General features: G+C 40.6%; 1 protein-coding gene across 11 annotated transcripts in view; it reads right to left on the minus strand.

Moving 5' to 3' along the window:
• Positions 1–27,840, minus strand: part of LOC107319900 (contactin-4) — a 242,648-nt gene that overhangs the window by 127,135 nt on the left and 87,673 nt on the right. For 2 of the 11 annotated variants that reach the window (XM_015875248.3, XM_085516127.1), the window contains exon 3: positions 24,629–24,783. The exons of 4 other annotated variants lie outside the window; for them this stretch is intronic. The gene's annotated coding sequence lies outside the window, so the exon portion shown is untranslated. Of the gene's footprint in view, positions 1–2,897; positions 3,169–24,619; positions 24,784–27,840 lie in introns of those variants that run through there. 5 more of the 11 variants (XM_015875246.3, XM_085516125.1, XM_032447184.2 and 2 more) reach the window with 4 other exon arrangements.

The following is a 27,840-nucleotide window of genomic DNA, read 5'->3' on the forward strand; positions in this document are numbered from 1 at the left end:
GTAAACATGACAGTAAGGATTTCACCCTTGACTGAGAATTCAAATTATCACATCGATTAGCTTTGCCACACATAATATAGAAAAGATTCACAACATTTTGAAGAATAAACTTTGTCACCTTGCTGGTGCAGAACAGCAGCATAGAACTGAGCTTATCAAGTGGCAAAAAACAACTTTCTTCTGAACCATGAAAAGACACCCCCCCCAGTCACACTTCCAAATTATTTCAATGTAATATTTTCAGCGTCGACCCATTTCTTGCACAAAATGTGCCCTCAAACCTCACAGCCAGAAAGCCAATTCTGCCCACCTCAATTTCTGAGAGATTAGTGGCAGATTTTATTAGAAAGCAATCTCCTAGCAGCCTAGGGAACAGGAGGTGCACCAGTAGGCACCCAAAATGAAGGGATTATTCAGAACAACTACGTATTTTCATTATGTCCCACCAAATAATTTTAGCATGTCTCACCTGGAAGCTGGACTCTGAACAGCTCAGTGTTGCTTCTTTGCTCCATGAGCAGAGCTATAGTGTGATGGGCATATTGGAATAAAAGGATTTTTGTTTCTAGTACAATAAAAATGATGCTTCCAGCTGTTTGAAGGCTCGGGACGTGTGGGGCAGCAGTGCAAGTGATGGATCAGAGAGCAGAGCATGTCTGAGATGGCCAAACCTGCATCTCAAAGACAATTTATACAATTATGCTTATGCATTGCTTAGCACATGTAACATTCAGGCAACTCGTGGAAAGAAACTGCAGTAAAGCAGTGCCTGATATCCAGTACAGACATCAATTGGTAGATTTCTTGTGGGAGAATCACACTAAACCGTAATATTGACGTAACGTTAAAAGATATTCTAAATCAATTGATATTTAAGGCTGCTTCACTGTTACAGCATCCGGATAATGCAAAAGCCTTGTTAACCCTCATGTATGGATCTTTAACTTGGAAAGACTTCTTCAATTTGATACCAGGGAGAGACTTTTAATATAATCAGGACCCTGTCAAGCTGTTAAGAAGCTGCCAGATAGTGTATTTCCATCTTCAGTAGCATGGGCTAGAAAACAACTTACAAAACCTAACCAACTTCTGATATTTTCAATGGAATACGTTAACAACAGCAGCAAACCTAATTCTATAGTGATCAAATCTGTATGGGGGGGAAAAAAATCCACCTTCCGTGCTGCCTCACAGGGCACTGGCACTCCCCAACCTTGGCAGAGAGCTTTAATTATTTGCTTCAAGCTGGGATGAGGCCACCCGGCTGCCTCTACTGCTTCCATCCCTGTAACTGCCATCACGATTTAATGACTCTCTATCACTGCTCTCCTGAGAGCATGGGGTGAGCACGCGCAGAATCAGCTGAAGACACACAACTTCATCGTATCTCCTCAAATCCATAATTTATATGCAGGGCAGCCCACCAGCCATTTAACCCGATTATGTTCTCATGCCCCACTTGCAAAAGATACAGAGATTGCCCCAGAATTATTTATAAAATCAGTGAGACGTGAACCATGGTTCCAGCTTACGTAAGGAACTGCATTTGAAACTTCGAGGTATCCAAAGATTTCAGCACCGCGAGGAGTCTTTTGCTTGGATTTCATGAACCTTTTCCTAAATCCACCTTTTTAGAAACAAATCCTTTCAGTGTGGAGGAATGCAGGCCCAGATGCTAAACTCCACAGCTTAAGGACTGTCATAAACTCCTCATTCTGAAAGCACCAATTCCCTGATGACACCAGAACTGCCATCACTTAATTAAGAGCAGAAGCTTTGTGTGCAAACCAGAAACTGCATTTGTACAATAAGACAAATGAAACCCTCCATGTTTAAATGTACACACTGCTCTTGCAGTGTTCTTAAAACCAGTAACTGCCCTCATTCCACTGCTCACAGCATTTTCAACTTGACTCATAGCACTGCTATGACCTGACATAAAGTGCCACATGTCTGACTTGCATTCTGTGCCATCTCTGAAGACAACGCCTTGCATGAATGAGGAAGCCCGCTCTTTATAGGTTTTCTTTGGTGTTTTAGGGATTAGACCAATTCTATCTTACAAACAACTTACAGATGACAACACTGGATAGTCCTGAGTCAACACTCCTGATGAAGATCTATAGGCTACTGCATAAGCCTCACCCCAACTTTCACACTATAACCCACGAGGCTGAAAAGAGCAGAAAACCAAAGTAATTTTGTAAGATCTGCTAATCATGAATGCAACATCTGACACATTCTTTGTAGTTACAGAGTGATATATTGGTTACTGTTAACATCCAAGCTGATTTTTCGTTGCCAGTGTGATTACCTACAATATATGCATCTATTTGGTTTGGCTTTTCATGGTCTACAAGCTTGCCAGACCAGGTGTTTCCTTATGAAAAAGAATTAAACAGACCAACAGAGGAAATTTCCCTAAAAGGAACAGGGCAGAGAGGTGCCCGTCCACTGCAGCCTCCCTTTGCAATGAGCACATTATAAGCAAAGAACTGAAACCTTCCACACATCCCAAGGTCCAAAAGATCCAGAAAGGCATCAGAGAATCACATCCTTCTCTGCAATAGGACTGCACGTTTCCCTTACAGCCATAAGGGGAAGCTGCCATGGTTAGAAAGCCTACTTTGTGTGTGCAATTTCTTGCCATGTACTGACCTCTACAAAGGAAATACCTTCGCAGAAGAACAACAAAGATCATCCACGTCCCTATGCCCTTCTAGGTTGAACACTGCTACTTACTGCAGAAAACACAGGCATTTGCTTTTGCTTATATAATTTCAGCTCACAGATGTTATTAATGTGGTAGGCATCAAAGAGTAGCTGAAGGCGACTTGTAAGTATCAGTTCATGCTATAAACTATTCAGGTTTCATAATTGTTCATACTGTAACTCACCAGTGCACACGACAGCCGTTCCCAGTTCCTCGCAGCACTTGCACACTGACCCTCCTCAGCACGCAGCTCATCCTCTGTGCTTCATCTGACCACTGTCCTCTTCGACATCTACTGCCTTACTTTCATTTCCTTTGCAGAGCACTCGAATTCCTGTCCCTTGATACAGGGTTTCCTTCTGGCAAGTCTTAAATTCGTTGCCTTTGCTCTGTTTGCCAACTGCAGGGGATAGTCAGCTTCTGTAAATTCTGCCATCTCCTTTCAAGTCTACAACGCTGCATTTTACATCTCGCCATGAAAGAGACTTTATTTCTCTGGAATCCTTCTGATGCTTCCCTCCCAACATTAAATCATTGATTTTCCCTCCTCAAAACCAGGCTGATATTGGTGCAGCCCTTTTACTCTATAAGCAAAACTACTTTATAGGTTCCTTAAGAATAAGTGTCTTTTAATTGTAGTGAACAGAACTCTAACAAAAGCTTTCTGTGCAATAAATACAGGCAAGGCTTACCTGTGATTTATAGCTCGCCTCCTACCACACAATAAAGCTGTCTGCTACGCCATCGGAACTATTAACTAAGCAGCATAGAGCTGAACATTCAAAAATCCTCCGATGCGTTGGTTCAAAGCCAAATGTGTGATGTTGAAGTCAATACATAAAATCACAGCTAAGGAATTAACAGCTTATAGAAATCAAAGATTTCTGTCACCTCTGTGCTCTGCACAGCAGAGCCTGGGTGGCTGGGAACACGCTTTGCTTTAACCTGGATATGTTTCTTACATAGAATGAAATAAAATAGGGCAGATCTTGCACTGGTGCTTTCTCTTCATTAGATCTGAGTTGTTCCGCTAAGATATTGATACTTTGAAAGCCAAAAGCAACGCTGAGCTCATAAAAGATATTAACTATTTCATGGTTCAATGTTATACTCTATGAGTTTAATCAGAAATGACATTGCCAAGAATAGTCTGAAGCAGAGAAAACCTGAAATGATACCTATCACTCTCAGCAACAGAATGACACAATTTACGTGCAATAAAGCATTTAAGACGGCAGAAAACACCGCCTTCCCATTATGTCCTTCAATGGCTAAAGAACGCCAGTGATTAACTCGCACAGTCCTTAAAGAAACCTTTCATTAAATAGCTTTACAGTTTATTCTTGAGCACGAAGCTGATGGTTTTGCTTTCTGGTCCTCCAAAGTTTTCAACCATGTTTCAACTTTTTCTCCATACACAACAGCACGAGGCTGCTACAATTCCCTGCTTTTATACTTCAGGGTGAGCCAGAAAGGGAGGAAATACTGTCCCATGGCCAAGTTTCAGCACCAAGACAAAAACTCTTCTAATGTAAAAGCAAAATCTCTGCAGGGGTTTATTTATTTGTGCTCTTAAAGAGAAGTGCACATTAATGCCAAAACCTGACACGTCAATAAGCAGGTTGATTCTTCTGCTATGTGGTGCATGCTGAAGCAGTGCCACAGCTTTTTTTTTTTTTCCTGTGTCTGCTTATAATGGTTATAGAAATGCTGGATTACAGCACCGCTAAGAAAATTCCTTGTCATGACAATGTTCACATCAGCCCTTCCACAACCAGCACTCACCGGGGCTGCCTTTCATTCTGAAATGAGGGCAAGCTCTTCGTTCAGTTAAGGAAAAATGCTGAAAACAAAGCTAAACATACTCACTGCACACACATAATTGAGGCTTACAGCTTCCCATAACAAAAACCCAGAGCACCTCTGGAGGGTAGGATGCTCATTCCCCCAGGTATGGCCCTAACACCACACCGACATTTCATCATATCTGCTTGCTGCATGTTACCTCTTGCTTATCCTGTTCCCTTGTATTCTTTGGCTGCATGAATGTCTGCAGCACTCGGTAACCCCCCGTTGCTGCTCTTTCCTTCGCTGTTCTCAGTCAAATTTAAAGAGAATATCCTGTGCCCTCACTGGTGGGTCACTTCCATACTTCATAGACAGAAGTTTTCTCTGCTTTGAGACTTATTGTCTATTCAGGAAGACAAAACAAACCAACCAAACAACAACAAGTTTATTTGCCTTTTCCTATTTACCACCCAAGGCATCATGCAACGTGCAACTGCTCTGGATATCAGACAAGAGCAACTCTGTGTGACTTCTGAGTACTCTTGGGCTCTGAGCTCTAGCCAGAAAAAAAGTCAACTCCAAAGACAGTCCATTTGAACAACTGCATTACAAAAGCATATGAAACCAGAGTGACATTTACTAACATCCTGCAATATCCAAAAAATCCATACACCTGGATATAGGCTGTTATCAATCCTAAATGTCACCGCTACCGCTTACAAATTGCACCGCCTTGCAGAACCACAGCAGTGCCCACATCTAAGGCTGGTATTAGAGATAGTGACTCATGCTGTTGGTCTGACAGCACTGAGGCAAGCACCTGGCATGTGGTCCAGCCCTTGGCCACTGATGGGCACTACAGAAGTGCAGAGACAACTCCTCGTGCACAGCACTGGCTTTAGTGCATCTTTGTAAGCGACTGCAGTTGCTCTGAATTTACAGTGATAAGGTCACCCAGGCACCTGGAGCTGACTGTAAGACTGAAAGCCAGTCCTTAAAGTCCCAGCCATCTATCATGCAACCCTAATTTCGGAGTTGGTAGGGAACAAAGCAAAATCTTCCCAGGCAAAGAAATGCTTCTCTCAACTCACTTCTCAGCATCTACATGAAAGAAATCAACACTTCTGTCAGCAAGTCACAAACACATCCAAAGGTTTAAGCCCAGGAAAGGCACCGGAGGCTTCACCCATCTAAGCCAGCTCTGTGCAGGAGCACCTGGACGGCTCCAGCACCTGGCTGCTGTGCCAATATGGCATTTTCACATCCCAGAAGAAAAACATTCTTCTTCCCATCCCTGATGTACCTGCCTGAACTGCTCAGCTTGCTCTTTACAGAGTTTTATCTATGCTCAGCTCTGAGGCACTGCAATGCCAACAAGCTCTCTAACTCCCAAGGAAAGGATTTGGTCTAAAGAACAGCTGATTTGCTTAAATTAATTGATTACATACATTAAAAAATGCAGAGGAAACAGCAAGCCCCAAACACCTCACCAGTTTGATCCAGGAGAGCAGCAGCACCCAACTTGTCCCTGTGCCCACAGGACGCCCAGCGCTCCGTCCCAGCCTCCTGCTGCAGCCCAGCACAGCTCAGCTCCTGCAGCTCTACCCCTGGGGACAGGGAGCAACTCTCAGTGCCAGCCCCAACCACAGGCAGGGATGTGCTCACAGGCTGCACTGAAGGCTGTGACCCACTGTGAGCACGGAAAGATGGACCTGTTCTTTGCAGGGTTAAACTCTGGGGACAAAGCTCTTTGTGAAGCCTCCACTCTCAAAGGCACCAACAGGAAATATCCTCATTCACCCATATAGTTTTTCATTTATTTTTTAAAATTGCAATAACGGTAGCTATAGAGCTGCCTTTTTTCTCCAATATATACTGCAGGTTTATTGCTTTATGCATGTTTTATTTAAGCCTCAAAGCCAGTAGCTCGTAAGGTCAACGTAACAAATATGTAATTGCCACATTTATTATTAAAGTAAACAGATTCTTTTCCCATGGCACATTATGAATCAGTAAAGACTGCACTTGAACCTTCTCACACAGCCCTGGGTGCCAAACACTGTATCGGAGCTGTAATAACCACACCAACATGTACATCAAATGAATGTTGAAAACCAGTTACAGAGAGGAGAGGAAGCAGATTTATGGCAGGGCAACACCAGGGGGACATCCGCAGCTCCCACTCCTGAGCCAGCAGTTGCCCAGAGGACATGAGGATCCATCCAACCACTCCCAGGTTAAGAAGGGTCAGTGGTGGTCTAGGAAATAACTTCCAAAGCTCGAGCAAAAGCAATATTTACTTAATGCAATATTTACTGCACTGTATCAGAGCTTTGAGGTGCAGGAAGGGAATGGGATGAAGATGGTGAAAAGTGATAGACAACGGAGCGACATTCCTCTTCCACACACTATTCATAACCAGCCCGGGATTGTTGTGTGCCCAATTCCCCGTAATTGAGAACAGAACACATTTCAGTGTTGTTTGCATGTCAATTAGATATTTCTGCGTCCAGTTATTATAAATTAAAAATTATACCATTCCATTTAAAAAAATAATATTCTGAAACCGCACCTTTCCAGAAGATAACCGTGCTTTTATTATAACTCCATGTAAATTGCCAGAGATCCATTGAATTCAATTAACTGAACTGAATTCCAATTTGCAGAGGAGCCTGGCCCAATAATTCAAAAACTGCATTTCTTCACCCATTTTTTTTAATCGACCAGTGCTTACAAAGCTGTCATTTCTACTTCCACTATTGTTACACAGCTGTCAGTGCACATATTTCACAGAAACTGAGAGATGCACACAAAAACAGGTTAATTAAGGAGATCTCGTACAGCCGCGCTAACAAATAGACCCCGAGAGCAAACAAAAAGCGAAGCACGTGAAAACATCCTCAAGTATTTATTCAGTAATAAAACTGGAATCAAGACTGTAATTGCCTGTAAGTTGCGTTCAGTCCTCATTTTGGGAGTAATGGCATAAACCTTTTAAATTGCCCTCTGGGTTGGACTCACTGCGGGGCCCTGTGACTTGTGTTTGTTTCTACATGCTGCTGGCAATTAGCAAATGATTTCTCCTGGCTCTGCTCATCCCAGCTGGGATGGATTCCCTTGGAGATGGGCTACCCCAGAAGGGAAGCCTCGTAACTTTAAATTGTGTGAGATCTCAAAGATCTGTTCAAAGCAGGATACGCTGCAATACAGAAAACAACTACTGAAAAGAAACCGTGTATTTGTTACTGAACCGTTCCAATGTACAGAGAGATCAACAAAGAGGGAGCAGGTGGATCTGTGTAACACAACACTGAGAGGGGGTGGGGGAAAAGAAAAAACTACAGCAAGTGATTGCAAAGAAAGTGTTGAAACCTGATGAACAGAACACAATTTCCCCAAACAATAATGTTTCAAACTCCTTCTAAGATGGTACAAAGGAACCAACACTTCTGCCATTACAGCACTTGGGGAGCTCAGACAGAAGAAAGGACCTACTCCCATCAATACGGGCACAATCAAAGGTGGTTAACCCTGCCAGGTGCTGCAGAGGTTGAACACCCTTTGTGTGATGCTCTCCCACCAGAAGCATCGCACTCAAGCAGTGGATGCATCACTCTGACACTCGTTTTATATCGGAAAAGTAATTTCCTTCCTAAAGGTGAAACCTTCCCCTAAACAAACCTCTGCTGTAGCAAAGGTTTGGAGGGCTGCAACTGCACTGCGTTACCCTCAGGAGGGCACTGGGGTCCCACTGCATAGTGAGTTACAATCACAGAATGGCTTGGTTTGGAAGGGACCTCAGGATCATGAAGCTCCAACCCTACTGTCACATCCAGGGCCACCAACATCCGTATCTAATACAAGACCTGGCTGCCCAGGGCCACATCTAACCTGGTCCTGAATACCTCCAGGGACAGGCGGATTTCAAACCAACTTTTAAAAGCAAAAAGAAACAAAAGCTTCATGCAATACCCTTGATAGACAAGCACTTGCAGACAAGTATGTTCTCTCCAACAGAAGGATCCACCCATCTGGAGTGGGTCTTTTTGTTGTAGGTGTCATTAAGGAATTTCTTGCTCTGAGCACATACAGGACAACTTTCTAAGTATAATGCTTCTTGTTTTTATGACTCAGCTAAGCCATCACCAGTAAACAAGAGAAGTCAAGAATAACTTTAATTACTCAACTTCAGCAAGTTTTCCCATAAAAGATGAGAGCCATCGACAGAAAGCATAAGCTGTACGAGTAAAAAATTGTACTGCAGGATTCACAGAAAAACACTTAGGTTTAGAATATGAAGGAAAATCACCCTATACATTATTTTACACTACATCCAGCTGACAGACATGAAAGGGTATATTTATTTGCTCTTACATCCTTGATGACTTACCAAATGGATCAAAGTCATCAAAGACAGAACAGCGATGCTTGGCAACACTCATTCTTTTAACATTACCGACATTTTTCTTGCACTAAGACTTGAACAAATAACATTTCCAAGATGATCAGTAAATATTGACTTGTTAGGATAAGCGGTTCGTTATCCCAGGGAAACATAAAAGTTTTGTTGTTTTTCTTCCAACCCGCTCATGTTTCATTCCATAACAGGAAAACAATTTGAAAGCCAAAACAAAGCTGCATGCCAAACAAAGGCTAATGTAAGTCAGCAAGTCTCACGATGTCAACACCGGGATGTATTTTTTGCATTATTTATTGTGCTTTTTTATCTATGAATTCCAAACTATCTATTACCAGAGATGGTGCCCACACTATTTAAATAATATTGTGTCAGTCAGTTTCTTCCATCACTCCTAAAAGCCACTTCTACTGCAGCTGAAGTTAATGCACTCATATCAAAGTTGGGATTTATGCTACCTCCCACATACCCTGTAATTGTGTATGAAAGGGAAGTCACTGTGCTATGGAATTACTTGTGCTCACTTCCTCAAGCAAACAAAACCTTGAATCACTAATTGTTAAGACTATGCATTTTAGATAATTGCTGATTACGGTATTTGAAGTGTAAGTGATTGTTAAATGTGCTGTTTGGCTAATGCCCAGAAAGCCAATGTGATATCATGGATAATTATAGACAGTTTAATTGCTTTGGGTCTTTTAATTGGCAAAGTACACGGATGATGAGAGAGAAGATGAAACTGGAAGGGTTGGCTGAGCCAAGGCAGCCTCCAAAAGCAAATGCCATAAGCTGACCCTCTGCATTCCAAGTTCATTTTTTAGGGAACAAAGCAGAATAGAAGGAGACATTGTTTTCAACAGGAAGATCTAACCAGTCCTACCTGAATGCTTATTCTTCACTCGTGAGAAATTCCTCTGACTGTCTGCCAAAAGCTGCCTCCTATTTTCTTTTCAGCCATATACATTGCACAGACACATTCCTGTTCAGATTTGCCAGTTCAACTTGCATCACTCTGCCTTTCTTTTGTAAGCTCTCTCACATAATCCAGTAGGAAAGGTTCCTAACAAGCACAGGTTTGAGTCGTGGCTGTGGTTAGATATGGAAAAGCAAAAACCTGCCATTTTCATACCTGCATATTTTCCTAGATTGTAACGAGATCTGAATTAGAATTACAGAATTTGGCTCATGATTCAGTCCTGCCAATAGATGGAGTGAGGCTACCTTTGTGATCTGGAGAACTCTATTCCAGTATTCATGACAATTCCTGAACCTCCAACCCAAAAAACTCCAAATTTAATGCTTATTTTGTAAGTCATACCGGCAGATGTGAAAATACAAGCCCTTCTTTTAACCACTCTGTGGTAACCATGCAAAATTCAGTCACGCAAATGCTGGCAGACATCAGACAGTTCTTAACTTCAAAGCGATATTTTTTTACTTAAGGAACAAATAGTTGAATTACATCATCCCTGATAACATTAAAAATGATTGTATTACTCCGAATGAGTCTATTGGTAAGATCTTGTACTAGCTACAGCTATTTCTGAACTTACACTATTTTTGCTACAACATCCCTGTAATTATTTCATTACAGGAATAACTTTCCAGGGAGATCATGAAAGATGCTGCAGTTTGGGGTCCTGAAGGTATTTAACCCATGTTTTTAACAAGCTCTCCCTACAACTTTGCCTCCACCTTTACTACTACTACTAGATTTAATTCTAGCACCTGAAAATATAATATGTGGAATGCACATTGAGTATCATTAGAAAACCCTATCTTTCTAATGTTATTCTATATTTATGCCAGGTTTAGCAGGGTCCTTCCTATCAATGCTTTTTTTCCCCCCAGACATCTCTACTTTCCTTCTGGGGCAGCAAAAGTCCCTTTGCATTTAGAAACATTCGTTCTGTTAGCGTTTGCATGATGCTATCGTTCTTCCTCCAGACAAGCTTTGAATGAATCCAGACTGACTCGGTACCCACAAACATACAGATAAATAAATCCTAATCTGTCGTTTCCTGTAATTACAGCTGTTTTCATACAGCATCTTTCATTTCATGTCTCTGAGCAGCACTAATTTTAAAAGACACTGGTAGAAACTTCACACCACTGTTTGCATTCAGTTTTGCACAGGTTAACGTGGAAGGTCTGTCTGAAAACCTTGCAGAGATTGCAGGTAAGTGAAGATGAAAAAAAGGCCAGTGCAGACAAAACAAGCCATTACCATAAACTTACATTAATTTTTAAAGTATGTATAAGGACGTATACAAATAATCACTGAAACAACTCAGATCTCAGAAAAAGGAATTTTGGAATATTGTGTTCTTGAAAGAAACATCAAAGAAAGGAGAACAAAGTTGTTTAAAAAAATATAAATCTAGGAGACTTTAAAATATACCAAACACATGATTATTTTCTACATCAGTGTTTTCCAAATGCCTGAATTATCTCCAACTAGGATGACTTATACCTTCATTCCACCGTTTCATTGAAAGTACCCAAGGTACAGAGTTGTCACCATCACCCTGAGATAACACCCTTCGGTTCTGTAAATCCACTCCAGAAAACCTCTGTTTTCATGTTTTCTTAGTTATGTTTTCACCTCTTGCTCAGCTGTGCCTCTCTTTGTACAAGTCTAAAGGTATGCAATCCCATCTCGTGGCCTTCCTCTGATGGCTCTTTCCTTCTGGGGCTGCTATTCCCTGCTCAGTTTTGCCTTTGAAATCCCACAGGATCGTGGTGCTCTGCAGGGGAAACTGAGAGGAATTCACCCTGTGGATTCCTTATCACCAATGAAAATGTACAAGCCAGAATAATCACAGCTTGAGCTTCAGAGCTCACATCGCATTGGCAAAGCTAGCAGCTAGGAGGAAGAAAAATACCTTTTCCTTGTAAACTGAACAGATCGAGGAACATTAAAGCGTGAAATCACACACTGCACCACTTACAGATAATCCTTAGAAGCACATTTTGATATAAAATGCAACATAGCTATTTTTCAGTTGTCCTAGCCCAGACATTTTGTTTACAGCCAATGATACATAGAAGATTTTGAGCCTTGTAGACTTTGCCTACAGTAGCTAAAGTTGCCTTCTCCATCTTAAAGCAGCTATCCTAGGGAAGCACCTGCGCTTCAAGCCTGACAACAGAAAGCCAAGCCAAGCTATGTGCAGACATTAGAAACATTATCTGGAGATGAAAAGAAAGCACGGTCATGGTGTAGGCTGAGGTCGACCTTAACCCACTTGTATTTGAATTGCTCAGTTCTCAGACCAGACCTAAGCCTCTTGACTCCGGATTTTGAAAACCCTTTGAAAACCCAGGATCAGCAGCTTGTCTGTACAAGTCCAAAGCTTAGACCTAGAGTATTTCAGGTATCTTCAAGCTGCTTCTGCTGTGAATTTTCACAGCTTTTTACCATATCCACTTACCCTTAAGACACCACCTACTTCCCAGCCTCAACAGAGCTCATCTTCCTCTTCACAGGTTGTCAAGGGACTGCTCAGATAACTTGGAAAAAAAACAGCCTGCAGAGCTTTAATCTTAGTGGGTAGCTAAGCTGTATGGTTATGCAAAAGAGTGAAAGCTAACCCCTTAGCAAGGCTAAGAAAGCTTCTAAAACATTGCTGCTCCAACTCTTTTCCTGTGCACTGTTACTTATCTAACCACAACTCCTGTGGTCAAGTAAGATTGTTGTAACAGCAATGAGTTATAAAAGCAGAACTGATGCTACATTAACCACAGTGAGCATGCACTAGTACTGCACTGCAAATCAATTACAAGAGTTTTAGTATTTATAATAGCATTACAGCAATAATATCTAAAACTACAGTGTAAAGAGCAAACTAAACAGGGAGGGGAGACATGCAAACAAATTCAACATCACAAGAAACATGAGGCTTAAGAGTCGAAGCTCTTTGCAGAGCACTACAGTCAGATTTGGAGAGAGAACTACAAGGAGAACAGGCAGTTTTATGTAAATTCAAATAGGCATCATTTGAAAGAATAGGACTGTTACTGAGCTGTGATCATTACCCTGTAGCCATGATACCTGACACACAAAAGATGAGGTTTTAGACGTGGCAAAAAGAGGCTGAATATTTAAACAAAAGGGACAAGATTGCAATTCATAATGCTGAGACGCTTATGGATATAAACAGGCTGATGAGAGGAATCAAAGAAAAAAACACTACCAAAAAAAGTAAATACAGAGTATAAAACTAGAGAAGAAACACGAAAAGCTTGCATTAATTTACTCCAAAAGAAATAGCGTAACAGCAGAGCACAATTACTTGTTTAGGTCAAATGTAACGTAATTAGCATAGAAGTTAACATAAAAACTGTGATCTATGTGACATTTGAAATTAACCTACTTAATATGTTTTTAGGTAAAGAAATAATGAAGAGATCTATTCTTTGCACTGTGCTGAATAGAAGTAAGAAGTCAGCAGAACAAAAAATGGTGATTGACCAACATTATGCGGTCCACATTGTTCCTAAGATGTCATTTCCACATCAAAAATAGGGTTAAAAACATATCAGTCTGTAGTTATGAGAAGTTTGATTTGTCTTTTGCTCTGAAAGAATAGGGCAACTGGATCAGCAGCAATAAAACATGATGAACACACCACTCATCTGAAGTCTGTAAAGCTACCAGAAATGAGAATAGAAACAAGGATGGAATGTTTTGCACCGAATATTTAATACTGTCTTTGTAATCAAGCCCCTAGAAAGATTATGGCTGGAAAAAAGGACACTACAGTTCTCATTACTGAAAGCATCATGGTCACATTCAGGAGTTAGAGGCATGGGGTGAGCGTGCTGTGTGTGTTCATGATGTCAGACAGGGTCATGACCCACACTCAAAGTGAAGACCAAGAGCAGAAGAAAACAGCAAAGATGTCTTTGATTTTTTAAGCAAGTGAAATAAAAATCACTAATCACCAACTGCTTTAGACCACAACAACAAAGCCTTAGCTTTTCCCATTTCCTTTCCCCCTAAAATCTCAATTCTCTTGTATCTAAGCTTCTGCAAAGTAATTGCTTTCCAGTAGTGTAGGGAAATTGAGTTCTTCCTTCAAACAACATGAATTTCAGCCATCACCAAACTCGAGGCTCCCCGATCTGTCCTGCCCCACATCGTAGACACAGAAAGAACAAAACTCACCTGAACAGGAGATTGACAGATTTCAGGCTCATTTTGCTCACTGCAATTATCAGAATGACTTACATTAAAACTCTCCTTAAAATTACCTTTCCTAATGTCACAAAGTCCCTGAATGGCAGTGAGTGCTTTATAAATGGAAAAATATCACTAAGAAAATTTAAGTTCATCAAGTGACTAATGACCATTTGATAACAGCATGGCGCACCTGCAGTAATCACCACAGAGAGATTGCCAAGCCTTTGCTCTGCTCAGATGGCTCCACAGAGCATCAGCTTAGTGCACCAAAGTGCGTGTAACAGAGCAAATCCCCTGGTGGATTCCACAGACAGCCAATTACAAGCTACCTGCACACGCAATGTTTTTGACCTTGCTGAGAACGATGCCAGAACCGCTGCACCGAGTCACTTCCAAGTGACGGAACTTATCAGCACAAAGCACAACAGCACGCCTTCCAAAGAGCATCCCAACATTAACGTGGTAAAGAGCATCAGGAAATACACATTACATTATTTTATTTAATCTTTTACACCCATACTCTTAACTTTAAAACCCTCCAGCCCACCTACTCTCCCTGTGCTAGAAATTAGGAATAGGATGGTGTCACAACTTCTTTTAGTGTGAGAAAAACCTGCAGAATTACTTTTACTTGATAGAAGCCAAAATGTTAGCATTTCCAAATAGCTACATTCATCCTTAGTGCCAAATAATACCTATGGCTTTAGCACAAGCTAGACCAAAATAGCCTCACTTTCCCACAGCTATACGTTTCTACTGGTTATTAATGCCTGATGCAGACCGTGTTTCTGCGTAGAGGCGGACGGGAGCGATGATGTGGGCTGCTAACATTTCTTTCAGCATATTGTCTGCAGAAGTCCTTCATTAGTCTTAAGGCAGAGTATTTAAAGCCAGGCTTTCAGACACGGTAGTCAACAACAAAAACAGGCTATTTTTGTTTTATTCAGGTTGGCGTATTGGACTGCCATACCCGCATGCAACTTCTGTTCCGGAAATATTTATGAAGATGAGTAGGATTACATTTCTTCAGAAATATTCTCTCCTCATTTTTCATTTTCTCCTGTCAAACATCATCTAAATGGAAGTTATTATTGGCTTTATAATTTGTAGCTTATAAAATCCCTCAAGGGAAAGTTTTCCGTCTAGAATTACTGGGCCTTAGCTACATTTGCCTTTTGAGAACGCTATTTCCTAAGGAAGACTGTATAAAATAAGTAAAAAATAATAAAAATAATAACTTCTTCAACGGACAACCCAGTTATGCAGTCAGACTGTGACACTGCTACAGTAGGGCTTTATGCAAAAGCAGGTTAGTGATCCCTTATCGGTTGCCTTGCATCCCTTAAAGTCAGGCGGTGTGAGGAGGCAGTCCATTTCAGCACGTACTGCATTGAGAGTTACTCCTTCGAGTTCTGTACTTGCCTGCTATTACGTTTCTTCTTATGAAACAGAACAGCAGCTGAACAGCAGCAGTGCTGCCTGTGAGGGAAAGGCACATTGGGTTCTATACCTCAGCCTTCCAAAACCCCATAATCAAAAACCAAGCTTTGCTTCCCCACTATGGAACAATGCGTCCCCAGCGAGGCCACCATGACACCTGCTTGTGCTGGGCTGTCCCAAACCTATTTGCCATGGTAAATGATGGGGTCTCACCACACACCACCAAGAGCCAGCAGGAGCCCCGTTCACAGCCCATGGAATTCAGTGCACAAACAGCACATAACCAGGGAAAGTACTGCTGAACGCAATCTCTGATATTCTGCATATTTTATTATCAGAATCTTTGACATTTTTCCTTTTTTTTCACCTCAGTTTAAACACAAAAAGTATCCACCATAAACTACCCTTTTTTTGTTCTTTTTAACCCCTTCCCTTCTTGGTTTCTCCAGCAGGTGACATTTAAAGCAATTAACTCTTCTTTTACGTTTTGTTTCATGTTCAATCCCATCTTAAATCTGACTTGTGTATCACTCTTTTCACCACAAGAGCCTCCAAAGCTGACAAGGAATCACACCGGTCGCTGCAATAAAGCAAATTTGGGGTCTGTGTGTAGCTTAACATAAATTCAGTATTTGTTTTCTTAACCACCACCAACAGCATTATTTCCACTTGAAAATATCGACCTAGCTTTAGTGGTGCTAGGATCTATGCAGACATGATCTAGCACAGGTTTTCAAGCCCTCTCAAATGTATGAAGACGTTTAAAACAACTCCCTTCTCGTTGTAGGTGTCAGGAAAGTGTTAATGTTCATTTTCCTCTGCATGACAATCCTGCACCTTGCAGATCCTTTTGCTGAGATTGTGACTCTTGTCTTAGGTCTTAAGCCTGTGTAATTTTCCTAATGGTGGGGTACCCATTTATCAGATTTGATGCTGATACCTTTTATTTGCTTCAGCTGGAATAAAACAGGTTCTTTTCAAAAAAAGGTTATTTAAATGTGACTGAGAATAACCAGAAAAAAAAAGCCAACTAAAAGTACTGATAGACGCAAGGCAATAAAATCTGATGACATCTGGAAATTCATTAGGGTAATACATTGCTTAAAAGAAGGCATTATTTGCTGTATTTAGCAATTCATGCTCACCCTCATTACTTGCAAGCAGTTAGCAGAGACTCTAATGAAAAAAGTCCAAAAGAGAATTACTTCCAATTCCCCAAAATAAAGTCAAGGAACTTCTGTTTTCTTTTACTTCCAGTCCTGGTAAGATAATTGCTAGTGTTTATTGATGCTGTCTTAGTAAGAAAAATTAATTTGTGGAAAATTCATTAACAAGCAGCATTGGTTCGCTAGCGTGGCCACCACAAATGACCACCACAGACTGCTAGAAATTAGAAGAAAGATAACAGAGTGAAATAAAATCCTTACTTTTAATGATACCAGCACATTAAGACCAGATTTGACTATTAAGGCTTTCTTTATTATTTTAATTGTGAAATAAATAGCAGAGCAAAGACAAAGGAACAATATCCCTATAATGCAGAGTGCACTGCTAGGCTGCTAGACAGCTCAGCCCGGGTTTAATTCCACTGTCCCTCTCCTGAACTTTGTCCTAATAAACATATGCAGCTAGTCATACATAATTACGTCAATCAAATTCTTGCTATTGAAGGCACTGCATATTTCAATGTATCCGCTTGCAAAGGGTAATTATCTTTCTATCTTTGTAGGGTGAGATCATCACTTGGATAGGAGAGAGCCATCAATTCCCAGGACAACATCCTTCCATCATTTGTTTTTCTTATAAGAATCCCTGGTTGCCCCACAGCAAGGGGAGATGGTTGCGTGTGCCTGTCCTGAGCACACACAGCCTGCCTGGGGGGAGATGGGGATGCCAGCATACAGAAGGCACAGGACACCAGGCAGCCTTGGTGAATGGTAAATCCAGAGAAACCTAACAAGTAAAAAGGTTGATTTAAGGCAGAAACAGACGTATTCTGAGAACTGGAAATACAAACAACAGATCAGTCATAGCATGCTATAGCCCACAGTTAGGTCAAAAGGCGTCAGAATCATAGAACCAAAGAATTACCCAGGTTAGAAAAGACCTTGAAGACCATCAAGTCCAACCACAGCCTAACCCTTAGAGTACTCTTACTCTAACAACCCTCTGCTAAATCATATCCCCGAGCACCACATCCAAACAGTTCATCTCAGAAACCTCTAGCAGAGGCATAATTAATACCACTGTTATTGGTTCAGTTACATACAATTTGAGGAGAGAGGTATTTAGCAACTGATATGAATTTTGGCTGGAGCATTCAAACCACCTCACCTCAAAATCTCCCTTATGAGTTTATTTTCTATGCATCATCTGCAGTCTACGCCTATTAGTGTAAATGGTCACTGAAAATACATCTGGAAATCACACTTTGCAGGAAGGAATAATTTAGGATGCATTCTCAGCACGCATTCCTGCCACAGGTTTTTGCATACATATATATTTTTAACTGGACTTGTGATCACTCAATTAGCAAAAGCAATAATGAATGATGAGAACCAACAGAAACTATGCAATGCTATGAGAAATTGAATCAAGAATAAGTGACACAGAGAGGTCACCGAGTCACTCTGAATAAGTACATTTGAGATAATGATGAGCTTTGAAGACTTTCCCAGAAAAAGAGGCAAAATTAATCAGATACATTAAATTATGAATTATTAACCCAGCTCTATTAAATATCAAATAGAAAAGCTTTTTAGGATTAACCATGTTTTTAGAAATTCTACTAACTGCGGAGTACATTTCTTTGATTTAAAAATGATTTGTATTTAGATATGAAATGCAGAGAAGTCCCTTTGGGGCAATCCACAAGCGGGAGATCCCTTTCATACACTCAGAAGCAACACAGGTAAAGACCTTGATCCGTTCACACTGAGCCTTTCGAGATGGTGAATGGCAAAGGTATGTATAAAGTAAAGAGCAGAAGTACCTGAGGACATGAGCAGGCACAATCTCACCAGTGCTGAAGAACTGTTCTGAATAATACTTGGGCTGCATCTATTGATCTCTAAGAGGAGCTCGGGTAGTGCTGCATTCAACTCAGAATAAACGCATGGCTCCTATTTCCTATCTCCCAAGGTGCTCTGGATATTCTGACCAGTTGATGCAGGGCTTCTATTTGTTTTGGATTTTGTTTGTTTGTTTCCTTTGGCAAAGCCTTCACATGGAGTGATGCCACATCTACTCGTGAAATAAGTCATGACGGCCTGCAGTTAAATGATCAGTGCTTTAGAAATAATGGCTGTCATGGGATGCTGGCTTTTCCTGGCTGACAGTAGCCCTAGCTCCATCTGCTCAGCACCACAAAGGGCAGACCAGGCCCACCATGCTCAGGTTCTTCCCTTGCTCACAGCCTCTCATTTCCCTGGTCATGGAAACTCAACCAGCAACACGCTCATTTGTCCTTCTCCTTCAAAACTTAGAAGCAATACACATCAGACTTTCCTTGCTCGTTAGCACTGATATTAATCAATTGTGTCATTTCCTTCTGAGTTTTCATCTTAACTTATAACAGAACTCCTGCACAGACTACAACGGAGGAAACACGAGCATTTTCACAGCACTTAAAGACACAGTTTGCAGAACTTGCAGCTTTTTTTTTTAATATATATTGTCTGATGATTCTGACATGCTTGATTCTCAGTTAATCATATAATTACAAATTAGAGCTTTACTCCATACTCAAAGACTGTTTCATAAATTATATCACTGCCATGTATCATTATAATTTCTTTAACTGACACATCTGATCCTTTGATCTATTAACATTTCTACTATGCAGCAATAAAACGTGCTCTCAATCACTTGACACAGGGCAGAACTAAGCTCGGCAGAGTTTACCAGGTTAGGAAGATGCACTTGGTCTTCCTCTTGAGCAGGCACATGAGTACAGGGAACAGTCAGCACTAAACCTTTCCCAGTGTTATTCTATTTCAGAGCATGCACTAAGAAACTCCAAGTTTTACCTGCAACTGCAGCACACCCTGCTATGAACTGCACTGTATCTTTCCTTGCCTATCAGTCACATCCCTCTAGTAGAAACCTCACACTCCTCCAGTCCAAGAGAACTTAATAATCCTTGATGGATCCAAATATCCATTGCAATCCAACTACCCATCTCTAAGATGTTAACAGGAAAGGATAACATACAGGCTGAGACCTACTCCATATTATTTAGACAAGACTCATGAGGTTCAAATATATAATAATAAACAAATCATGGAAGGTTGCCTGCTGGAGAGGGCCACAAATACAGGAAATTCAGGCAAACTACTGAAGACATGGGAAGTTGTACACATCCTGATGAAGACCAAACAGAACAAAATACCTCAGACCCTTAAAATTATTTCCTATTGCTTTCCCATGCATAAAATTACCATAATATTATCTCATAGAGAGGAGGTAACGCGGTCATGTGAATGAAGATTCACACTCAATTTCAGTGAGCTTATTCAAGTACATAAACCAATTCCAGTCAGAATAATGCCAAAGAGTGAAACTCTTCATTTGTCCTTCACGCAATGCAAACTATAGATGTCAGCCCATAACATATAATAAAAAGCGTGTACCTCACAGGATCTTGCAAACATGTCATCAGCGCGCCAAATTTCTGTCAGCAGCTTATTCTGGATAGTCTCTTGTACATGCCAGATAGAACACAGACATCCCTGGCACTAGCTTTACATCTCTATTGTTTGACCCTGCTTAGTCTGAATTAAATTAGTCTAGGATATTATCTATACACTTCTCAGTTGAGATTTGCTTCCATGCCTGAAACTGGATGGAATCCAACGCCTTTGTTCCAGCACCACCACAGCTGCTGCCTCCTACAGTTCTGAAGAGGAGAATTAAAAAATACAGCACCTGATGAATTTATACTCCTATTTTTAACACATAAGTCACTACTTTCCTAATGAAACAAAACGCTATAAGGTACATTCAGCATACACACTGGGTGCATAGCAGATGACCACATGCTGGCAAGGAGAGGTGGCACAGTTATTTCTGCCTTGTATCTGACGTAAGGCTTGCTCCAAAGCCCACTGAACAAACAGATAAACAAAAACCCTAATGCTAAAAGCTGTAAAATATTTTATATAAGAAAGCATTTTTCTTCTCAAGGTTTTTTGCCTGATATATAAATTGCATTAGGACAACAAACAGTCATGATGGCATTTATTTGTCTTATGAAAATGACTCAGGAATTTGAGATATTGTAGATGAAAATACCTCATTCCAGTTTCTTCCCAGAGCCTAATGAAATGAAGTGGATGAAGCTTGCTAGCATTGCCACTGAATTATATAATCCTAGAGAAGACATTAACGGCTGCTCTAAAAATCTAATTAAATTTTAGAGCACTAGTAATGCAGCCATAAGGCCCGTGTAAGCCATTATCTACATTAATAAAAATTAAAGTCAAACAGTATCTATACAGTAATAATGTACCTGGATTCAAGGTCACTTAATTCCCTTACTCCCATATTTTTCTTTATTGTTGTTATAAATATTGTTATTTAATCAAGACTTCAAATTTATGTGCATTTGTTACCCCAAATGCTCTCTTAATGCACAGCATTAAGACAGGAATTAATCTAATTGTTTTTCTTAATTGTTTATTTTCTTGCCTTCTACATAATATACCTCCTGTTATTAGCATATAAATGAACAAGAAACTGTACTCTACAGGTACTTTATCACGTATCTAAATAAAAATCCAGAATCAACGCAGCTCAACCTGTGAACAACATCTCAGATCCAAGTCCTCTCTAGCACAGAATCAGCATTCAAGAAATGCTTGATGTTGTACTAAGGGACATGGTTTGATGGGGAAACACTGGTGGTAGCTGGACTGCTGGACTGGACAATATTTAATGTCTTTTCTTACCTTAGTGATTCTATGATTCTAAGAAAAGAAAAACAGAGTAATGTGAATGCCATGGAAAGGAACAAGGAACAAAAGGTGAACTAAGGCAAATAGGAGAGCTTGGCCAGGGGAAAAGCAGCATCCATACAACAGTTAGTGGCTGGTGAGGTGAAATAATACATTCTTATAAAATAATGCTTCCAATAGCTATAAATGGCTCGCAGCAGATGGAAAGGCATTTTCTAAATAGCTTGTTTTACTTAGAGGGTTACTACGATATGCAGTGTTTATGAGAATAAGGAGTTGGTTTTTCATCACTGCAAAGCACTGTACTTTGTGCAACCACAATATTTGCTCTCTATGTAATTAATCCTGCATGATTCCAGGATGGTTTGTCTGAGGAAGCCCCTATGCCTACAATGCTTTTGTGTTAGGATAATCTGAGACGGGAGGAATCGCTGCCATTGGTGCTAAACTAGGAATACCAGCTGCTTCATTTCAGCCCTGAATTGTGCCTTTTTAGTGAAGAGCCACAGGAGTGCAAATGAAGCTGGAGAGACTCCTGACCCGTCACAGTGTGATGCCACTCTACACTGACCCCTGGGCTGCAATATGAAGTGCAGCACACAGAAGGGCAGTGAAAACCTGAGCATGCTTGTCGCCTAAAGAGTTTTCTGCTTGACAGGTAGAGAGCTTCTTCCAATAGCATGCTGACAACTTGGGTTTTGCCTGCGACAAACGAGCACGGTTATATTTGGATTTTATTTCTAATATGTTTTCTCTGCAGATTGAAATAAATGGATTTTACTTTCCTTCTCTGAAGGATAGAGATTACTGAGCATTTAAATAATATCTCTACCCACCACAGTGTATTCTAAATGACAAAACAAATTGCAAAAGCAATTTTGGGGGAGTATCTTGCTGATGCAGGATTTACTACAGTAGAACTCTTCCATTTATTTGGAAAGATTGAAAATAGTTGGAGCAGGCGATCTCAAACAAGATCATCAGCTTTGTTTCTAAAACCCACTACAAACCTTTTATACCACTGACCACTGCTTCTGCCATAGCAATCCATTGTCAGGCTGCACTTACCATGAGCAAGAGCTTTTTAAGAATCAAAATACCATCAAAACATCTCTCCTAAGATGATGCTGCTCATGAACCCACAAGTATGCCCAACAGTGTTTGGAATAGTAGGAATACCTCCTAGTTGTGAACTGAATATCCAGAAACACTCAGATTTTCACTGAAGTTCTCATTACTCACACACGTGAATTGTTTATTGAGTACATTCTTAAATCCTCAAGCATTTTCTATTGAAATACTTCTGATGTAGTGAAAATAAATCTTCTTGCTACCTTCCAGCAGCACAGAACACCCCACAGCCCATCCATCCTTCCAAGCAGCTCCAGAAATCACGTCCTGAATATTTTGCTTCTGCCAGCACAGGTAGACATTACACAGGGTATGTCCTTAACAAGACCATCAGACTTCAAAGTTCCTCAGTCCACAACCATCCACCAGCCTCTCAAGAAACAACATGGTGGCCGCTACAACCACATAATATCAAAATGACCTCAAAATGTTCCAATTCTCACACCTGAAGTAAGAGGACATTTCGAAAACACCTTAAAAAGCAAAAGCACCCTCACATTTATTCACCACAAAACCTGGCCCTGTGCAGCTGCAGGCCTGAGAGTAAATGCTCCAGGGAAAGAGTGAAGAGCAAGGAAAAGAAAGGGCTGAAGGACAACGTTTTTCTCCAGAATAGCTCATTTGGATCCAGTAAACACATCACTTTCTACAGTGGCCTGTAACTATTTTTAAGCTATGGATAAAATTCAGTTTACACACATCCAAATGATCTGCCTTGCATATATTTCTCGTTTTGCTTCTCAGAAATGACACTGCTCATGGCCCAACCAGAAAGATCAGCTCATCAGGGAAAACGCTTTCTCTGCTGTTCCTTTCTTTCTAGCTTCAAGAAAATTAGTTAACCGCACAACAGCTTTTTAGTTTTAATGAATGCAGCCCGAAGACCTTTCCCATTTGAAGAGAAGAATTCTGCTAGCATCATTTCCCTCAAGCAATCATTCCCCCACAGGGTGTGTTGTGGAGGCAAATTTTCCACCAACAGTGAGAAAGTACTTGCTTTTTAAATACTTGCTCTTAGAAAAGTTGCTTGAACTTCATACACAGAAAGTTTTTGTTCTTTTGGGCCTAGATGGCACATAGCGCCTTTGATCCAGAATGTCCTCAAACTATTTTCCAACTATTTCAAGCTGATTTTCATTATCATTTCATACTCAACCTTTTTAACTTTTAAGACATAAGCCTGCAATACAAAAATGACCAGCATAGCTCCAATTCTCTCTTCAGCATCCCAAAAAGCCCTGTTCCAAACCACAGAACAGCACTAAAGGGTCATGGTATTCTCTGCTCATCTGTAGCTCCGGTATAAAACCAAGAGATGAATGATCATTAGAATACCCCAAACTTCTCTTTCTAGTACCATTCTTCATAGAATAATATTACCATAATTTTATCTGAAAAGAAAAGCGTGAGCTATTAAGGACGAATGATTGGAAGATCTCCTTGCATAGGCCTCACAGCTCCCACATCAGCGCCAATGAATTGCACTGTAGTACAACGCTGTCCTGGCTGTTTTATTTATTCTTATTAAATATATCTCCAACTTCATATCGGGTGGATTGTCTGCAACAATTTCTATTTGAAAATGAAGTTTCTCTATCTTTTTCTCTATCATATCTCTATGAAGTATTCTCTATTTCATCTCTATTTGAGATGAAGTAACGTACAATGGCATTTGGAGTGCTCCAAGGTATAAAGGCCATTTTTCTTTTGCCAAACATAAAGCAATTCAAAAGCATTCAGAAACTACTGCCAGCCGTTTTCTAGATCAGGTTTTCAGGTTTCTGGACATGGGCTCTATACTGGTGAACAGCTGCTATTGCCCAGACCACATAAAAGCAGGATCATCCCCCTCCCTGCCCCTGTGTCCTGTTTCTGGGAAGACATGCTACGCTTCATCCACCACATCCGCTGTGTTATTTGCATTTCAGGCCTCTCTCCCACCCTCTATTAGCCAGATAAGAAATGGAACATGTAATACATTACACACGCACACATCATACATTTGGTAATTCACTCCGCAGCACTCTGAGACTTCTAAAATTCACACAAATAACAAAGGCACCAGAGCTTTTTCCTCTTTAAAGCACTTGCTAGAAACGCTGTACCGCATCAGGTGAGGAGGTTCTGCAGGCTGCAGGGAATCAGGAGCCTCGGGCTGAAAAAAAACGAAGGTTGTTAAGTAGAAGCCTCTAAGAATCAAAACATTTTAATATTTGCATTCTTTACTGCCTTCTGACCTGGCCTGACAGCCTCATCTACCCGCTGCTATGGGCTACCTCTATCACTGATTGATCTTCATCTCCCATCCAACCTTGTGGGGAAAGCTGGACAGAATATAGACTTTTATTTTATATAATAACAAGGCTTCCTGTAAAAGAGGCTGCCATGCGTTGAACACTCCATATGTGACTTGACTCATTTATGGATGTTTAATATTCCTCTCTGCCTCTCGCTGTAACCATTGGAAGAAGCTGGACTTGCAGAAGAGCAGAATACAAAATAACCCAGCCTGAGCCCAGGGGTCCTGCAATGACAACATCGCAATCAGTTCCTTAACACAGCAGACAAAACCCATCCATCTCCCCAGCCATCAGCTAGCAAGGTTTTACTTGAACCACAGCATTGGAAATTCCCTGTTAAATAATGCTTCTAAAAGATTGCTTTAATTTGCAAATACGGCAACAAGAGACCATAAAGTGCCTGCTGAAGGAGCTTGTAAAGCAGCACAGAAACAAGAGCATGCAAAGTTGTGTGCACAGCTTCACTTGGGGCTGCACTTCAAGATATGGAAATACATCATGAGATGAAACTACTTGCCATTGAATTATAGGCAAGGAGGAACATAAGAAAATAAGGAAAACAGCAGTTAGAAACCTCACATCCCTCAGCTCATGCACTCCTCACCCTCCTCACCGGCTTATTCACTTGCATCAAGGGTGGAAACAAAAGGAACCATTTAAGTCACTATCTATGCTGGACATAGTGATTCTATGATTCTAAGTATTCACCAGAGTAAACATAATTCCATTTCTTGCTACTAACCAACCCAATGCTGGTTCTCACAGGTGATGGACACTGCTGTCTCCCAGTGAATGTGGGTAGCTGCACAGAGCCAGGCACTGTGGTGGGGGGAGGTTGCTGTTCAGAAAGCCATCTCAAGTATTCCGGTCTCAAAACAAAATGGCTTTAATTAAAAAACATTAAAAGAACAAGTCTACTTCTTTAAGTTACCTTTGGATTAAAATACAATCCGCAAATGCTACTAAAAAAAATAAGACTCCTTTTGGATTAAGACACCTCTAGATTCTTCTTATGAATCAAAACACCAAAACCACCTCTTAGAGCACTCAATTCTTCTTCCTGGACTCTGACCCAAAATAGTTCAAAACTACAGAAAAGCTTAAATGAATTTTTTGAAGAACCTTCTTGAAGAGCTCTTGGAAAGCAACCACTATTAGTTTTCAACCTAAAATCACAAGGCAGCATCCAGAAGGGGAGGAGGAGATAGGCAGGCAAACAAGTTCAGTAACCACAAGGATCCTAGAAATATTTGTTCGCTCTCAGGAATGGTCAAGAATTTTCACCAGACAAATAATTCCTGGAGCAGATAATCTCACAAAGAAGCCTAAAATCATTTCCTCATAGGAAAATGACAATATCTATCAAATTTCTGGTAATACCTCTGAACCTCTCAGACCAAAATTGTAGTAGATGCTGCCAGCACAAAGATCATTAGGATTACCATCTGATTGCTCTACTGACATTTCATTTTCCACTAATTCCATGCAACCTCAAACTCAAAAGCTACTTCAAAAACATTTTGGGAGGGAAAAAAAAGAAAGAAAAAAAGAGGAAAAAAGTCTTGCTTTCAACTCTTAACCACTGAGTAAAGGAAACCAACTGCAAGTCAGTTGCAAAAGCTCAGCACCTTACAAGATCATTATAAATAACACTTAAGAGTGACTCCTAAGCTAATAACATAAGCTTTATTCTTGCTGTAATGACCTATGGATTTATTTCTTTTTAATATGGCCACAAATGCAGAGCCTGCAAATCAACTTACTGGGCTGCAGACTTCACTTGAGCCCTTGGTTTAAGTCAAACACTGGAAAGCTTTTATTAAAAACAACATATAAAATATTTTTCCTCCTTCTGCAGAATTGTGGTCCCTTTCAATTACAAAACTTGCAATAAATATGTTCAGAAAGAGTTTATTTATGGGCTTTTCTTTTCCATGACTTCAATACAATAAAGAACATAAGCTTCCATCGTGTATTTTGCCATTTCTCCATCTATTTTGAGTACTTTCCCTGAAACAACCCCAGCAGAACTGGATAATGAACGAAGACGTAGGAAAGGGGAATGGCATTTTCAGCCTACACAGCACAGTTATTCTCTGTGGGATTCTTGAGGTTTCTTTGTCAATTAAGAGTTTCCCAAAAGATCTTATATTATCTCCCTCATCACTTTGGAGTTTCACTTTGCCTGTCTTGCACAGACTGTGGATCCTTCAGATTTGGCAGTGCTGGCAACACAACATTCCTAGCTCCGCATGTGCTACCACCTAGAATAGATCTAAGTAGCAAAATAAATCTGGAATGCAAGAGCACCCACTCAAACAAGCAGAAAGGGCTACTTCCTCAAATTATACTGCAAAATTCTGCATCAAGGGACACAGAGATGTTTGCTTTCCCAAAGGTAACACCAGGTATTTAAAGTCAGCTGCAAAATACTATGAATAGGATCTCAGGTACTAAATCTACGTGATCTAAAATAGTGCGCTGACCAAGTTGAAGTCCTTGCAAAATGACCAAAGGGGATGTGCAAATCCCTTTCTCATTGGGTAACATTTTTGCAGAGCTGGGAATTACTGACAGCTGTATTTACATCCCGTTCACTAAAGGGGACAGCGGACTTGCCATGTTCAGCCCAAAGTCTTTAAAATACTGCAAAAAAAAAAAAAAAAAAAAGGAACCAAACACCTTCACATGGTTTTCAAGAATTACATCACGTTCACTTTATTCAAATCAACGTCTGGATGAACATGATCAGTGTTCATTAAAAGCTCCAAAGTGACAGGTACACAACTGGCACTCAGTGCTGCACAGCGAAGCTTTCACAGCTGTGATGAACAAATGGAGCATGTGCTGGCACACGCAGCTGACACCATCCATAACTCCATGTCTGACACTTCACTGCCCTTAGGAGGGAT

The sequence above is a fragment of the Coturnix japonica genome, chromosome 15 (genome assembly GCF_054131305.1).
Source record: "Coturnix japonica strain WE chromosome 15, WE-NBRP24, whole genome shotgun sequence".
In the NCBI taxonomy this organism is placed as follows: domain Eukaryota; kingdom Metazoa; phylum Chordata; class Aves; order Galliformes; family Phasianidae; genus Coturnix; species Coturnix japonica.